We start from the raw sequence: 5,856 nt of genomic DNA, 5'->3' as shown, positions 1-5,856 counted from the left end.
CCAGAGCCAGAGCCCCGAGCCCAGCGCCGGCCCGGAGGGCAGGCCTGCGCCACCCCGCCGCCGCCTTTGTTAGACCTGCTGCCTCCGGCCGGCGCGGGCACCGGCCCCGGGCCGCCTCCCCTCCTCCAGCCGGCGCGGACGCCCCTCGCTCCAGGCATGACCCCCTTGCCGGCCGGCCCCGCAGCCCCCGGCGGCCGGGCGGGCGCTGCCCCCGCGGCGGCCGCACTTGTGGCTCGGCCGCCCCCAGGGGGCGCGGGCAGGACCCCGCGACCCGCCCGCGGTTACGTAACGGCGGTTGCCGGCCGGGCGGCCCTCCCCCCCCCCGCCTACCTGGCGGCTGCGCCTCCGGCGCCGCGCCGGCCGAGGGGAGCGAGGGATTCCCCGGGTTCCTCCCGCCGAGGCGGCCGACAGCGCGGGGGAGCCGCGCCGGGGCTGCGAAACAAAGGCGGCGAGGCGCGGGGCGCCGCGAGCCGGGCTATTGTTTACAAGCCGGCGGCCACCTTTTCTTCCCCTTCCTCCCGCCGGCACCCGGTGACTAAGGACTCGGGTCCCGGCCGCCGCTTCCTCCTCCCCCCCGTCCCCTCCGCGCCCGGGGGGGGTGTCCCGGTTCTCCTCCCCCAGGGGCCGACCATGCAGTCGGGGCGCCCGGGGGGACCGAGCAGGGCAGGGCCGGGCAGGACCCGCGCCCGCTCCGCCTGCTCCCCTCGTTGTCAGCCGGGATCAGCTGATCGCGGGGAACTTCGGGGTTATTTTCTCACCGCGGAGACGGGAAGGCGGCGGCAGGAGGCGGGGCGGCGCTGGCACGCCGGGAGCTGTAGTCGGGGGGCCGCAGCGCCCCGGCCCCGCCGCGCGGTTTGCCGTACCCGCGGTGCAGTGCCCGCGGTGGGCAGGCGGTACCTCCGGCCCTTGCCATGGCCCCGGGGTTTTCTGCTCCCCTCGTTTTGTTTTCCATCTCCGCCTCGCACCTGTCTGGGTCCCCCGAGGAGCTGCGCCGGAGGAGTGTAAATAGGCCCCAGCAGGGTTTGAGAGCGAAGCTCTTTACTGCCACTGCATGGAGAACAACCAAGCGGCTGCTCCCAGGCCTCCAGGTTTGGCAGATGAATAGATCGCGGTGTCCACTTGGCGCCCAGCTCTCCTGGGTTTAAACGAAGTCTTGACAAGGAGAGCCACCGACCACTGTCATTGTGACCTTTTTTTATATTTTTTCATGACAGTAGCCTCAACCAATGTGTGAACTGCTGCCATTTATTTAGCTGGAAAAGAATGCACATCTGAAATAGAGGCACACACCTGCCAAAATATGGCAGATTCACAATCACAAACTGGAGCTGTGGGAATGGGTTGTGGATGCCAGACAGAAATGGTCAATGGAACTGCACGGTGAGGAAATAACCTTGGCCAGTAATGGCTCCAGTGAGCTTTTGGCTCATGGTACTGGCTGGAATAGGTATGATGCTACAAGAAAATGATGAGTTATTTTTTCATTGGCTGTACGTGTATATGAAAGTATATGATTTAGATAATATGCAACAGTATTTTTGTTATAGTATAGCCAGTGCACAGGGAATTTCTCTTCTAAAGTAGCAAGAATTTTTGGCTGGATGCATGGATCAAATGCTAATGGTTACCTCACCAGAGGAAGGACATGGGCCGTTTCCCTTCAGTGGACTTTTCATGTTGATAACCACTGACAGGCAGCTATAAAGTGCCCCTTCTTTGGTCCCCTGCTTTGGTTATAGACAAATAATTTCAAGAGGGAGCCAAATTACATAACTGGATATCCATGTAGAAGGCAGTGGTTGCAAGTTTACCTTTTCTAAGTTGAACTACTGTCATTTCACAAAACTAAGTCAGCAGGTCTAATTACCACAAAAATGAGGCACTGGTGAAGTTCCTAACACTAGGAGTGACTGACGCCCTCCCAGAATTCAAGTGTATTGCTGAAGTATCACAGAATATTCACAGAATATTCTGAGTTGGAAGGGACCCAGAACTATTGAGTCCAACTCTGGCCCATACAGGGACCAAACCCACAACCTTGGCACAACCATATAAGCACCGTGCTCTAAATACTTTTGTTCTACTAGATTCTACTATATATATTTGTGTAGGCATCTACATGATTTAACTGTTTCTCTCCTATGCAGTTTAGTGATGATGAATGAATGAAGGTTGGCACAGTAACTCTCTTCTCTGTTCTCTTCCATACTGTTATGATAATGTATTTTCACTCAGTATTATGCATAAAAGATTAAACAAAAAGATTAACAAAATAGACCGACATCTGTGGAATACAGTATTGCTGAACTAAATGTCTTTGGAGTGAAAAAAATCCTAAAAAGTGTATATAATGAATACATATGAGATAGAAACTTTTTAATCTCACAGTGCTTTTCACAAGGGGCCAAGGATTGCAATCACTGAGTCTGGCATCTAAGGGATACTCCTCTAAGTGGCTCTATTTAGACTCGTAATGTGATAGAGGGAGTTATTAAAGAGTATGAGGAAGAATAGAAGAATGTGATTATTAATTTTGTGGTGCTAAAAAAGTACACCTGAAGCCTGCTCTGTTGAAAATATTACAAAATGTACAAAGTAGTTATTACTTTCTGCATAAAGCCTAAACCTTCATCACCCAGTGTTTCCTACTTCTTTCTCTTAGTAAAACTGCAGCGCTGCTCCTCCTGGAATAGGAAGAGTAGATTTAATTTCTCTTTTTAATTGCCCTCCTTATAACCACAGATTTGGTTTTGTTATACGTCAAAAATCAACTCAGTCTGTTCCTTCAAAACAAATTTTACTGATTTCCATTAGCGTACCATAGCATATGCTGAAGAGAGAGAAACCTGCACTGATTAAAGCACATAGGCAATAAAGATCCAAGTGATTAGTCACAGTGTTATAAAGACACTATCCTTCTCCACTGTGGCAGATCCTTTTCACACACCATTCTGGAACTGTGAACCATTCACCCAGAAAACATTTATAATGTTGAAAGGCATATATAGTGCATAGTCTAGAAACAACATGACCCCTGTACCCTGAGGTGCTGCTTACCATGTTTGGGATGATCTCTGATGCTTGAAATGCAAAACAATTTGTAGACATAAAAAGCACCTCTTTTCATTTTCGCCTCAATACTAAAAGCCATATACTGCACTCTTCTTCATTGGCTTGAGCATGAAACTCTGGAGTTTTGTCCTAGTTAGAACAGCTGGGACTAGTTCATGGGTGTATGGGTATAACCCAGAACTGTGTATTCTATAGCCTTCTGTGCCATTTCCCAGAAACTGTTATCGATAGAGCATTTACACCCTCTGCCCAGAGCAGCCTGACTCCTCAGGCTATAAACTGGGTGTTAAGAGGCCTGCGAGATAGGAGGGTGCCCCCTATCCTCACACCCTTTGTGGAACTCCCCGCCCTGAGACAAGTACTGGGCATTCCTGCCTGAACTGGAGAATATATAATCTTGGAGTCTTGGAACTTTTGGAACCACTCTTGGGATCCAGAGGAAGACTGCAGATCACCGCTCTCAACCAAACTGCAGACCACCACTCTCGACTGGACTGCAACCACCACCTTTCAACCAGGCTGCAACCATCACTCTCGACCGGACTGCAATCACCACACTTGACCAGACTGCAACAGCACTCTCACCAACTCCTTTTACTTTGGACTCAGGGGGCCCAAAGGACACCACTCTGTTCATGCCCCAGGGTGCTGGGTTATACATTTGGGTTTTGTGGCTTAAAACCAATTGTTTGTCTGTATAATCGTACTTATTATATTATTTTATTAAATTGTTATTCTGACTTATAATCTCTCTTTTGGGTTGAGTTCATTTCCCCTGCTGGTTTACCTTTAAACCAGCACAAGTTTGCAGCAAGGAACTGAATAAAGTGAAGTGCAGTCAGTCTCTGGAAAGGGATCTCAGTTTCATAACTGAAGGGTAAACAGATAACATGGATAGGTTTAGTGGTAGGTAATTCCAAAATTTTATAGCAGAAAGGGGAGAGATGTGAAAATAGCTACATTTGCTGGGTGCTTCTGATGCTGTTCTTCCTTGATTAGGAAGGATCCTGGAGGCTATTTGGCTAAACAAAACAGATGAACATGTACACTAGGAAAGCCTTTGCAATGTTTCCTGTAAATACAAGCTTATTGCAGCAGTGCAAGTGAGTTTGTGTTTCACATTTCTTTTTCAAGCAGGCAAAAGTTTCAGTCTGAGACAAGAGCATAGAAACAGAAGACTGAAGATTTTCGTTATGCCCTTTCTCTTTTCCTTGGTTTTTCTAGATATGCTTATAAATTATTTTCAATATTAATAGTAGTCAGTATTGCAGTTATTAAGTTTGTGTTAGTTAAAGGGAGATATGCAGGCTGCTTGGAATAAGCTGTAATTAATAGAAAGTAAAAAGGTTGTTTCTGATTGGGGGAAGGAATTGCATTCAAACTTGCAGTATTTCCTAAATATGCTACTGCTAGAATATTTACCCTTACACATCATCATCTTGTAATGCAAGGTGATGAACAGGACCTCAGTTGCTGACTGTTCAGTAGCATGTATGACATTAGCCAGATAGTTTTAATCTGCTTTGTACTGAAGAAGTCAGTCTGCTTCAAATGTTTTTCTTGCCATTACAGGTGGAAGAGATTTTGTCATTCAACTCTAGTCTTCTGAGCACTTTTGAACAGGGGAAAATGTAATACAGATTTTTTAAACAGCTTTATGCACATATGTTTATTTCGTTGTCTACTTTATAATCATCTGTGAGATTGCCTTCCTTTCATTCACAGTCACTTCCTCTTTCCTTTTGCAAATCCTTGCCATCATTGGTGTGACTCCAGCAATTACTGTCTCACACATAATGTGGAGGGAAATTGTACATTTTAAATTGTCTTTTATTGTAGTCTAAATGCTGGAAGTAGGTCAGGGAAAACAACAGTCGTAGACCATGGCTAGGCCCAACAGCACAGTGACATCTTTCTGATGAGCTTACAGCTGCTTAAGACACTGGTGTTTGCTCCTCTTGCTCTGTAAATCCTTAGCTTTTTTCAGCAGATAGAGCCTTCCATGAAAGCCAACCATATCCTGAGCTGCACCAAAAGCAGTGTGGCCAGCAGGCTGAGGGAGGGGATTCTGCCCCTCTACTCTGCTCTGGCTCCACCTGCAGTTCTGCATCCAGCTCTGGGGTCCCAGTAGAAGAAAGACATTGACCTATTGCAGCAAGTCCAGAGGAGGGCCACAAAAATGATCAGAAGGCTGGAGCACTTCTTCTATGAAGAAAGGCTAAGAAAACTGGGGCTGTTCAGCCTGGAGAAGAGAAGGATGCAGAGAGAAGTTATAACAGCCTTCCAGTACCTAAAGGGTGCAAGAAAGATGGGGACATGCTTTTTAGCAAGGACTGCAGCAATAGGACAATGGTTTTAAAGGAGGGTACCTTTAGTCTCATCATGGCTGGGCTTTGGGAACGAAGATTAGGGAAAGGTCTCTACCCACGTTTGTCACAAGCGCACTGGTGGCTAAAAAGGCCAATACAGACAGGCATGTCCGGTTGCAAAAGGCACAGCAGAAAGACTCCTTAGGTGGTAAATTCTGCAAGGCATTCTTTCTGCGTTGTCTTTTCACAGTGAGGGTGGTGAGACAGTGACCCAGGTTGTCCAGAGAGGTGGTGGATGCTGCATCCCTGGAAACATTCAAGGTCAGATTGGGATGGGGCTCTGAGCAATGTGATCTAGTTGAAAACGTCCCTGCTCATTGCAGAGGGGCTGGACTAGATGACCTTTAAGGTCCTTTTCAACCCAAGCTATTCTATCATTCTGTATCTTTTACATCTACTAGCTGTAAGACTTCTT

The sequence above is a fragment of the Manacus vitellinus genome, unplaced genomic scaffold (assembly GCF_001715985.3).
Source record: "Manacus vitellinus isolate BGI_N305 unplaced genomic scaffold, ASM171598v3 scaffold_6_pilon, whole genome shotgun sequence".
In the NCBI taxonomy this organism is placed as follows: domain Eukaryota; kingdom Metazoa; phylum Chordata; class Aves; order Passeriformes; family Pipridae; genus Manacus; species Manacus vitellinus.
The sequence above is the reverse complement of the archived record's forward strand: the minus strand, read 5'-3'. Positions refer to the sequence as shown.